Below are 11,979 nucleotides of genomic sequence, written 5' to 3'. Positions count from 1 at the left end.
TGAGTGTCATAGAATTGAGCAAGTGAGTAAATGTGCCGATACTGGGGGACCTGAGGTCATTCCTGGGGAGGGAGGGATGTGCAAATGTGAACTGGAGGAAAACAGGGAAGCACCGGTGTCAGTGCAACTGACGAGGTCTGTTCTTAACCTCTGAGCTTGTTTTGAGTCTTTGATCTCTTGCCTCTGTATCTCTGCATATCCTTTTCCCATCACAAAGAATTCCCTTCCTATCACTTCAGTGTATTCAAGCCATGCCCTTTCTCCACCATGTCTTCTATCTTCTCTCACTGTTTGGGAGTGATTTCCTCTTCTCTGAACTGCCACGTTTCCATAACTGAAATTTGTGAAAAGCACATTAATGTCTACCTTAGAACAAATTATTTATGGGTGTATAATCTTACACCCATAAGGAGAGTGAAAAAGTTGGCTTAAAGCTCAACATTCAGAAAACGAAGACCATGGCATCCGGTCCCATCACTTCATGGCAAATAGATGGGGAAACAGTGGCTGACTTTATTTTTTTGGGCTCCAAAATCACTGCAGATGGTGATTGCAGCCATGCAATTAAAAGATGCTTACTCCTTGGAAGGAAAGTTATGACCAACCTAGACAGCATATTAAAAAGCAGAGACTGCTTTGTCAACAAAGGTCCGTCTAGTCAAGGCTATGGTTCTTCCAGTAGTCATGTATGGATGTGAGAGTTGGACTATAAAGAAAGCTGTGTACCGAAGAATTGATGCTTTTGAAGTGTGGTGTTGGAGAAGACTCTTGAGAGTCCCTTGGACTGCAAGGAGATCCAACCAGTCCATCCTAAAGGAGATCAGTCCTGGGTGTTCATTGGAAGGACTGATGTTGAAGCTGAAACTCCAATATTTTGGCCACCTCATGCGAAGAGCTGACTCATTTGAAAAGACCCTGATGTTGGGAAAGATTGAAGGCAGGAGGAGAAGGGGATGACAGAGGATGAGATGGTTAGATGGCATCACCGACTCAATGGACATGAGTTTGGGTAAACTCCGGGAGTTGGTGATGTACAGGGAGGCCTGGCATGCTGCAGTTCATAGGGTCCCAAAGAGTTGGACACAACTGAGTGACTGAACTGAACTGAACTGAATCTTACCTGGGTTTCCCAAGTGGCTCAGTGAGTAAAGAATCCATCTGCAATGCAGTTGACATGGATTCAATATCTGGGTTGGAAAGATTCCCCTGGAGGAGGAAATGACAACCCACTACAGTATTCCTGACTAGAGAATCCCATGGACAGAGGAACCTGGTAGCTACAGTCCATAGCGTCGCAAAGAGTCAGACACGACTGAAATGACTGAGCATATGCATATACAACCTCAACTACTATAAGCACTTTTTAAAAATATTTTTATTTCTTTATTTGGCTACACTAGGTCTTAGTTGCAATGTGCGGGGTCTAGTTCCCTGACCAGGGATTGAACCCAGATCCCCTGCTTTGGGAACATGGAGTCTTAACCGCTGGACCATCATGAAGGTCCCTACAAGCCCTTTTTGATGAAGGAGTATTGACTGATTCTTTTTTTGTTTCTCACAGGTGCCAAGGAATTCAATCATGACTTGTTCAACAAAAGAAGGAAGGAATTATTTTAAGGAGAACAGATGCAACACTCTGCAAAGATCTGAAAATGTAATCACACATAGTCTAGAGAGGGAAGATATACCCTGATGATGATAAGTTTCAGTTCTAACAAGCTCATGGTGGATCCACAGTGTGACACGGCATTCAGAAAGTGAGTGAGGTTGCAGGACACAATGGCAGAGTATAATTTTAGAACAAAGAAGGTGATTGGGCCATCAGCAGACTATTTTCTGGTGTTTGATTTTATATTTTTGGTATTGTGTTCAACGTTTTAAAATCATGATTTAAGAGCCATGTGAGTGGCATATTCAAAACCATGTCATGGGGAGAATGTGATGAACTATTTGGGCTGGAAGTGAGATTCCTGGGGAAGGGAAGGGACCAAGGAAAGGGAGGATGCACAAAAATTGTCTTTAATTATCTGAACAGATGATGTATGGAAGAGAGATTAAGTTCACTCTGTGTCATCTTGACGAACAGCCATAAAGTCAATTTTAGTGCAGATTGGTGGAAGGAGATTTTTGTCTCAGCAAAAGGAAAAACTCCAACAAGTCACGCTGTTTCACTTAGAATGGGCAGCTGGGGGTCAGGTATTAATTTTCTCCTTCTTGGTAGTGGTCTGGGAGAGCAAGTCAGCAATGGGGTATAGGTTGAGACTGAACTGGATGACTTCTAGATACCTTCCACCTCTAAAGTCCTATGACTCTATGATGCTAATGAAGAAGAAACCCAAGAAACACTGAATGAACAAGACTATGTGACTGAATGCTCAATCACCACATGTATAGCCAAAGAGGAGGAGAGGAACCAAGAAAGGAGTAGAAGATCCTTGGGCTGGGGAGTACAGGGTAGGAGGGAGAGGACCTTCCTGCTAAAGGTCCAAGGAGGTAGAACTGGGGACTCCGGCTGAGAAACGATGCTCTGCTTAAATGTTGGATCAAGTTGTGCTTTGAAGGTTTATCAGAGGAATTAAGTTAAAAAAAAAAATTACAGCCATGCCTTGGATTCAGAGCTCTAGCTCCTTATTTCTGTCAATTACTGGCTGAGCAACCGTGGTCCATCACCTTTTCTGGACTCTGACTTCATCACTTTGCAAATAAGGAGTCTGGATGAAATGGCTGAGATTCCTTCTGCTTTACAAGGCACTGCCTCTGAGATAAATTATTGGCTGCCATTGTAGATTCATGACTAAAAGAGGGATGTGAGAGGAGTATTTTAGGAAGATGAATTTCATATGCAGGGGAGATTGAAGGCGGAAGAGGCTGAGGTGGGAAGTACTGCTGAGAGGCAATTCCAGTCACTGTTTCTCAAAATAATATCATTCAACTTTAATATTGTTTACTCAGTTTTATGTCAAAGTGTCAAGATGCATGAAGTTTGGTTCCTCTATACCACAACTTGGTTTCTGGGTCAGATTAATTTCCTGTCCTCTTGAGTGATTAAAAAAAGGCAATGTTGGTATGATTGCATCAGAGACCTGAGAAGTCTGCTGAGCATCTCCTTTTGCTATTCTTTTAAGAACACAGTGTCAACAATGGCTTGCATAGCAGAGTGTTTCTCTGTTACCATGTCCTGCAAATATTCAGCACCATCCACCAAAGTATTGAGGCAGACAGAGGAATTTTCACACATCATTTTTTCTCAGCGTTTTGGTGGAGACACGGCCTAATCCAAACCTGGCTGGCCATCAAACTAAGAATACGGAGCTCTTCTCCCCATTGTTTTTTCAGTAAGCACTTTGGGGATGAAGTTTCATCTTGAGTTGTAGAAGACTTATTGCCATGACAGTTTGCTCTGGTTCTTAAAATAAAACACTTTCCGCAGGGAGCAGAATGCCCAGGTCTACTCATGGGAGATGGAGTTTCCTCTCTGGGTCTTATGCTTGCAGTTGGACAGACTGAGAGGGAAGGAAAGTCAAGGCTGCCTTATGGTGACTGTAGCTGGCCAGGGCCATGGGTGGGATGGACGAGGAGAGGAGTCTTTGATTTCTGTGACTGGATGCTTCAGGGAGCTAGAAAAACTCATGAGAGAACCATTAGGTGGTAGGTCAGTGGCTTGAACGTCTTCAGAGTGTGATGGATACTGCCCAGTGACTAATCAGGGAAGTGTGAGAAGCCCAGAATGACCTAAGGAGCTGAAGAGGAGAGCCCGAGAGGGCTGCTGGGAACACCCTCTGTCAATCACTCAGGTTGGGTAGTGGCGTCAGTTGGCATCTGCCCTTCTTCCTTTTGAACAGAAAACAGATTTGGGGGGACTTAAACGAAGATCATGACATCCGGTCCCACCACTTCATGAGAAATAGATGGGGAAACAGTGGAAACAGTGTCAGACTTTATTTTTGGGGGCTCCAAAATCACTGCAGATGGTGACTGCAGCCATGAAATTAAAAGACGCTTACTCCTTGGAAGGAAAGTTATGACCAACCTAGACAGCATATTAAAAAGCAGAGACATTGCTTTGCCAACAAAGGTCCGTCTAGTCAAGGCTATGGTTTTTCCAGTGGTCATGTATGGATGTGAGAGTTGGACTGTGAAGAAGGCTGAGCACCAAAGAATTGATGCTTTTGAAGTGTGGTGTTGGAGAAGACTCTTGAGAGTCCCTTGGACTGCAAGGAGATGCAACCAGTCCATTCTGAAGGAGATCAGCCCTGGGATTTCTTTGGAAGGACTGATGCTAAAGCTGAAACTCCATTACTTTGGCCACCTCATGCGAAGAGTTGACTCATTGGAAAAGACCCTGATGCTGGGAGGGATTGGGGGCAGGAGGAGAAGGGGATGACAGAGGATGAGATGGCTGGATGGCATCACTGACTCGATGGACGTGGGTCTCAGTGAACTCCGGGAGTTGGTGATGGACAGGGAGGCCTGGTGTGCTGTGATTCATGGGGTCGCAAAGAGTCGGACAAGACTGAGCGACTGATCTGATCTGATCTGACCTGGTGGTCCAGTGGTTAAGGACCCACCTTCCAATGCAGTGGACACTGGCTTGATTCCTGGTTAGGGAACTAAGATCTTACAAGCTTCAGGGCAACCAAGTCTGTGCTCCACAACCAAGCCTGTGCTCCACAACGACTGCGCCTGTGTGCTCTAGAGCCCACATGGCACAACTACAGAGAAGCCCACGTGCCATAATGAAGAGCCTGTGTGCTGCAACCAAGACCCAATACAGCCAAAATACATAAATACCTATTTTTAAAAAGACAAGAAAGTAGATTTGGGAGAAAGAGGAGCTGGGAAGTAAAGTCAAGTCCGGGTGGGGTTTGAGGATGGGGAGTCTTTCTTACTTGCATCAAGGCCCAGATCTGGTGGGTAAAATCAGTGTGAATCGTAGATTCCAGCTTTACTATCACTTTAGGCATAACATATCCTCTTTTCCCTTTTTCTTTTATTACCAGACTGTGGTGTGCAGACCAGCGCTGGCCTGTGGGTGTTTCTGTTTGTTATTTTACTACTCTACAATGAGATAACCACAGAAATTCGGATGAAGCTTTTAGAAAATTGTGTAACCATTGGGCATTGTTGTGATGGCCACACATGCTTTTATTGCGTTTTACCAAGGCATTGGTCTCTAATCGATCGGTCTCCAGTGGGTTAGAAATTTTAAAAAAGGTCCTTTACTGTAAGAAGCACTGGTTGGTGCTCCATTACTTCATCAGAGGAAAAAAAGTTCACAAGCAAGTGTCTTCTCTAGGGCACAAGCCTCCAAGGAGCTGATAGTCCTGGCTTTGTATGGTTGGCTAACGATTTAGGGCGGGTGATGGGCTAGTCCTTCCCTGTGTCGAGGGACGCTGTGGGACGAAATGTCCCATATGTTGATCTTCTTTGGTGTCTGCCTAAGTCTCGGGCACAGCTTTGAGAGTACAATAGATACTCAATACGGACTTGTTGAATGAAGTTATGGCTTTGCATTAATGGCGAAAAGTGAGATAAAAATTTCAGAGCAGTCTTTGGCTACAGCAGGTAGGTGATGGCTTGCCCTTCTGCCTCACTGCTCTTTATACACACATTCTGAAGAATAACATCAGGGCTCACAAGCATGGACTGGAAATGGCTTTATTTCTGACCATAAATAAAAACCCCAATCTAAAAATGACTGGAATCCTGGTATCCCAATTCCAGTCATTTTTAGAACATGAGGACCTACTAGGTAGCACAGTAAACTCTACTCAGTTCTCTGCAGTGACCTCAATGGTAAGGAAATCCAAAGAATAGGGGATATATGCATACGTGTGGCTGATTCACTTTGCTGTACAGGAGAAACTGACACAGCAATATACACTATCCTCCAATTTGAAAAAAAATTTTTAAATGGCTAGAATCTGTAAATCACATAGCTTTGTTTATCTGTTTATTATTTTTAAAAATTTGGGATGGGGTGATTGGAGGCATGGACTCCCAAATAGTTGTATACCTTTGGTGCCAAGAAATGCTACATGAATGATTTCATCACCCTTCTAGATGGCAGTAGCACCCAACAGTCTTGATAGGAATCAAAGCACAGGAGAGTGTCAGAGGGGCCTTGGCAATCAGCTGCCCCTCTGATTCTCTTATTTCACACCAGGGGAACCGAGGTGCACAGAGAGTAGGTGACTTGCCTTTTGGCAATAAATTGTAACCATTTTCAAGGATTTATGATGCAAACGTAACTTACTTTGAGCTAAAGTTTGATAATACAGAGTCTCACCATTAAAAGGAACTCAGACGCAAAGAAAAAAAAACTCAGTGATTTGACATTTACTCAGGTCAGAAAAGGCCAAATACGCAAGTTAGCAAGAGTGTGCGTCTAAACCGAGGGAGCTTATCATGGGAAGTATCAAGCTGAGGGCATGTGAGCCCCAGGGCAGACTGAAAAAAAATAAGGGTTTAAAAATCAACTGAAAATTGTTTTCTCAGTCTATTTATTTTAGGGTAAATGTAATATAGCGTGGAGGTTTCCCTGGTAGGTCAGTGGTAAAGAATCCACCTGCCTCAGTTTCCACCCCTGGGTGGGGAAGATTCCCTGGAGGAGGGAATGGCAACCCACTCCAGTATTCTTGCCTGGGAAATCCAATGACCAGAGGAACCTGGTGGGCTACAGTCCGTGGGGTCACAAAGAGTCAGACACAGCTAAGCAGCCAAACATCAACAGTGTGGCATGAAGACCTTGCCTGGTCTTCAGAGCAGCCTGTGGTTGAATCTGACAACCTCTAGTGCAGAGTTTCTCAGCCTGGGCACTCCTGACATTTTGAGATGTATGACTTTTTTGTGGGGGGCTGTCTTACGCTGCGGGAGGTTTAACAACATCTCTGGCCTCTACCCGTCTCTACCCTAGATGCTACTAGCACTCCCCCATTGGGATACCTGAAAACATCTCCAGACATTGCCAAGTGTCCCCCAGAACCACCGAGCAGTGCGGCAGTTACTCATAGTTGTGGTAGAACTAAAACCTCCCCAGTGTGATGATGCGCAGCATCTTTAGTCATTCGGTTCAGTTGCTCAGTCGTGTCTGACTCTTTGTGACCCCATGAATCGCAGCAGGCAAGGTCTCCCTGTCCATCAGCAACTCCCAGAGTTCACTCAGACTCACGTCCATCGAGTCGGTGATGCCGTCCAGCCATCTCATCCTCTGTCGTCCCCTTTATTAGTCATTAGGGAAGTACATACTGAAGCTATCACCCCACACCTATAAGAAAGGCTACGTTTACAAAAAAAAAAAAAAAAAAAATGACAATACCCGTACTAGCAAGGGTGCAGGGAAACTGGAAGACAGTGGGAATGCAAAATAGTGCAGCTACTTTGGAAAATGGTTTGGCAGTTTCTTATGAAACTAAGTATACTAACAACTAATAAAACTAAAAAAAAAAAAAAAAAACTAAAGAAAAAATAAAGTGAAACGTTGAGGAGTATTGATAAACGCTGAGCTGCTCTTATCACTTATTGTGTGACTTTGCTGGCAAGAGCAAAAGAGCTCTTTAGCTATTCCCCTCCAAACTATGTTAAATTACATTTAAAAAATGTGGAAAAGTCAAGGGAACATAAGGTAGTGAACCTTTTCAGACTTTTCCCCTACACAAACACTCAATGTGCCTATGAGGACTTGCTTAATGACAGCAGCCAAAAACCTAAACATGTACTTATTGTGTGAGCCAGAGGTTTCACTCTGAAGTATTTATGCAAGAAAAGTGAGAACTTACATTCACAGAAAAACTTGTTTGTGAATGTTAATAGCAGCTTTATTTGTAATTGCCAAAAATAGTAGAAGCAACTCTGATATCCTTCAACTTTTGTATGGTAAACATTCTGGAACATCTATACAGTGGAATACTATTTAGGAACAAAAAATAATAAACTACTGATATATGCTATGGCATGGATGAATCGCAAACACATTATGCTAATTGAGAGAAGCCAGGTTCTAAAGCCACAGAATATGTGGTTCTATTTATAGACATCCCCTTGTGGCTTAGCTGGTAAAGAATCCTCCCGCAATGCAGGAGATCAGGGTTTGATCCCTAGATTGGGAAGATCCCCTAGAGAAGGGAATGGCTACCCACTCCAGTATTCTGGCCTGGAGAATTCCATGGACTGTACAGTCCATGGGGTCACAAACAGTCGGACACAACTGAGCGACTTTCACTGGGAAACGCAAAATTGCAGGAACAGAAAATAGATTGTGGTTTTCAGAGGTTGGATATGAAAGAGATAGTTGCTTACAAAGGGCCCAGGGGGACTTTTTTGGGTGGTGGAACTCTTTGATGTCTTGATTGTGGTTGCGGTTACGCAGCTGCATGCATTTATCAAAACTCAAAGGTCTATCTACTAAAATGTTTCAATTTCCTGCCTGTAATTCGTATGTTCTACTACATGTATTAATTGTAAAGCATGAAAAAGTGTGCTGGGGTTAACAGAATTAAGTGAGCTGAAACAAATACAGTTCTCAATCTTTTCTCAGCTGAAAACTCCCACCATTCTTATCAAATCAAGTAGGACACAAGCAGCAAAACGTTGCTTCCGTAGCAAAGGTGCTGTAGTATCCCCCAGGTATACCGAATGGCCTGGACAGGTTGTAGCACACCTGGAAAAGAGGCCGGCCCTGTCCTGAGGGCAGGTCAAACAAAACTTCAGTACCAAGCTCTGGCCCAGTAAAGGACCTCAGGCAGGTCTGTCTCCTTTCTCTTTTATGTCTTTGTTCACACGTTTCTCCTTGGAAGAAAGAACACCCTTCTCTCTCATCATCTCAAAACTGTATTTCCCAAGTCCCACCTCTTCACTGAGATCATTTTTAAAATATAGTCAGCTGCAGTCTTCTTCCCCTTTCCTAAACTCCTGCAGTATTTATTGCCTGCATGGTTGAGCGGTTTTCTCCCATAGCATTTTCCTTAAACCTATTTATTTTTCCATCCTATGCAAATATATGCAAGTCCTGTAGTCACATGCTATTAGAGACATCTCTGGAGGCAGAAGCTACATCTTACACTTCCTTGTATTTTGTGGGTCTGGAACAGGTGTCTGACAAATGTTTTACAATGATGATGGTGGTGATGGTTTCAAAGCACTGGATGGTCTGGTCCTTTTCTGGTTTAAAGATACATTTTTGCCTACATGGGTTTTTTTTGTTTGTTTTGTTTTTAGGCCAGATTTGCCTGGGAGAAGCAGTGGAAAGTGGATCTAGAGGGACAGAAGGAGACTATCCAGCATTCCTCTTAATCACCTCAGTGTGAGAAAGTTATGCAGATGAGAAATCAAGAATTTTAATTGGTAAACTTACTCATCTTGAGATAAGAGAGTATGTTTCCAGCCCCACTAAGCCAACTTTAGGGCTGGGATTACAGTTCCCCAGAGGGAATAGTTTAGCCTGTATCCTCCACTGAACTGCCAAGAATAATGATTTTAGGTGTAAGACTAAGGAGTTCTCCCAGAAAGCTGTCTTCAAGGTCAAGGGGACCATCTGGAGCTGAAATGAGAGCTGCGCTGACAGGGAAGGGCTGAGTGAGGCGGAGCTCACTCGGAGATAACCAGCATTTGGTCCCTGGGTTTGAGATTCTTTCCCTTATTCTTACTGCCTTCCGTCTTATTTTCTTAAAGATGAAAATGCAAAGAAAGTATCAGGAAAGCAAACTGCAATAACAGAAGCTATGAAAAAAGATAATGTACCCCAAAGTAATTTCATTATAGTAAAAAATGAAGTCCACCAAGGGTCAAGAATTCTGTGGTGTTGGAAAGTCTGGAAGATACCAACGACCGATCTTGGTTGGTGAAACCAAAAATCCAAAAGGATTCTTGGGAGCAACATATAGAGGGGCTGGTAAAAGGTCCGGTCAAGGCCTAGCAGAGGGCTTGGTCCAGAGGACCTCCAGCTATCTTTGCTCTTTGGTTTCAGGTACAGGTAGGCAGATGAGGCTGGAAACACCCATGGGATTGTGTTCAGACAATGGTTCGGCCACTCTGGCTCTCTGTCCATCCCCCTGACCAAGCAGGCCCTGCTTCATTTACATGACTATACAACTCTTAATTATAGGACTTAAGTAGTCCCTGGTAACTGACGAGCTCATCTGTAGTCAATTCCCCTATAAATGGGAGCCTCCTTCTCCCCCAGCATGGCAGACTGAGGCCTCATCCTTCCTGTTGTCTGCTGTACACAGTGGGGTGTTGCTCCAGGATGTTTTGAGTAAGACCCCCTGTCCAAAAATAAATGATGTCTCTGTTGCTTTCTACAGGCTCTTTCTTTGTTCTCACGGCTAGGCAACTACAAGGCTTGTCGGCCTGTGCGGTGCAGTCCAACACGGTGTTTTCCCCAGTAAGCCAAAAATCAGAAAAACTCAACTGAAACTGTTACTAGGCCTCTCCGTCTCTCTCTAAGTAGCTCTGCCCCCAAGCCAGGGTAGACCAAGTCCGTGCAAAACCTCTCATAATAGGAAATACCCCTCGGATTTCCAGCAGGCCGTGTATTGTCTTTGTTGACTTCCACTGAAACCCCCATGGCCTTGGTCAGCAGTCTGGGGGCAAAATAAAAAGTGGACCCCAGGAGGAATTGCAGAATGTTACCTACGAGGATGAGTCTGAATGCTGACAAGTGTTTTATTTCCGTTCCTTCTGGTGTAATTCCACAGAGGTGAAGTTTATCAAAACCCAGGAGTCTTCTTCCCTCCAGCATGAAAGACGTGCTGAGGATGTTTTCCTAAAGCCGGATGGGGTAAGTCTGTCCTCTTGAGTTCCAACTCTCATGAAATTTGAAAATGTTAAAGTGATACGCTGGAATTCAAGCCTGCAGATCCCACACTCACTAGCTACTAACAGATAATAGCGCTGGAAGGATTGCGGCTTCAAAGAACATGTTTTGGAAATTATCTAAGTATGTATATTTATACAATGGATTATGAAAACCTTTTAAAAACAAACTTGGGTATTTACATCACAGACCTTCAGACTCCAAAAGAGTTGTTATGCTCTGTTATGTCAATTGCCGTTCGCTAGCATGAGGTCTTTCAAGAACTATTGCCTTGCAATGAAATAATGAGAGAAAACCACAAGGAAAGTAAGGTTCAAGAACCCTCCCTCCAGACCACTACTCTGCATAATTTAAGGGGAAGGAAAAGAATATCTATCAGTGTAGGGAAATTACAAACTGTGACAAGAAATCAGGATAGAAAATTGAAGCAAGCTCTAACACAAGTAAACTGAAAAAGGGAAGAACATAAGTATTTATTTTTCCCACTTTAATAAACTTTGTGGGATGAGGGACAGAGTGACTTAATTCTGGGAGGGAAAACATGCGCTTTTCATCTTCAAAGCACTTTCATTTGAATAAAACAACTCCATGAAATTTGAAAAGTATCTGGTCTGATTAGTACTCATTGCAATTTTTTAAAAATGTTGTGCTTTTTAATTTGATAGATCAAAGACCCTCATGATACCCTTGGAGGTGCAACTGAGTGCTTTTAATGTCTTTTGTCCAAAATAATCATTGCTTTAATCCTTCATTATTATCTAATAGGAACATTTACCTATTGGAATCATTCTTTTTTCTTTTCTTTTTAAAATAGTTCTCTAAACTAGTGGTCACTGAGACTTTGTAAGATGTAAAATGCTGGATCCCAAAAACGTTGGCTGAAAAATAGCAAACTGTAGGTTAATACCAATAATATAATGCCTGTAATATTAAAAATGTAACTAGAAAGTATTCTATGATGTATCTATGCATGGTATAGGCACGAATCCTTGGGAATAAATGCTTATTAGATTCATGATAGATCTTGCCTCTGGGGAAGGAAAGGGGAGAATGGTGTTGATTTGGAAACCAAACGGCTTCAATTTCTTTTATTTTTTTGGTATTTTTAAAAGCACTTGGAACATGGACCAGTATTAGTATTAATAAATTCTAGTAGCTAGTGCTAT

The sequence above is a fragment of the Bos taurus genome, chromosome 26 (assembly GCF_002263795.3).
Source record: "Bos taurus isolate L1 Dominette 01449 registration number 42190680 breed Hereford chromosome 26, ARS-UCD2.0, whole genome shotgun sequence".
Lineage (NCBI taxonomy): Eukaryota > Metazoa > Chordata > Mammalia > Artiodactyla > Bovidae > Bos > Bos taurus.
Note: the sequence above shows the minus strand (reverse complement) of the source record.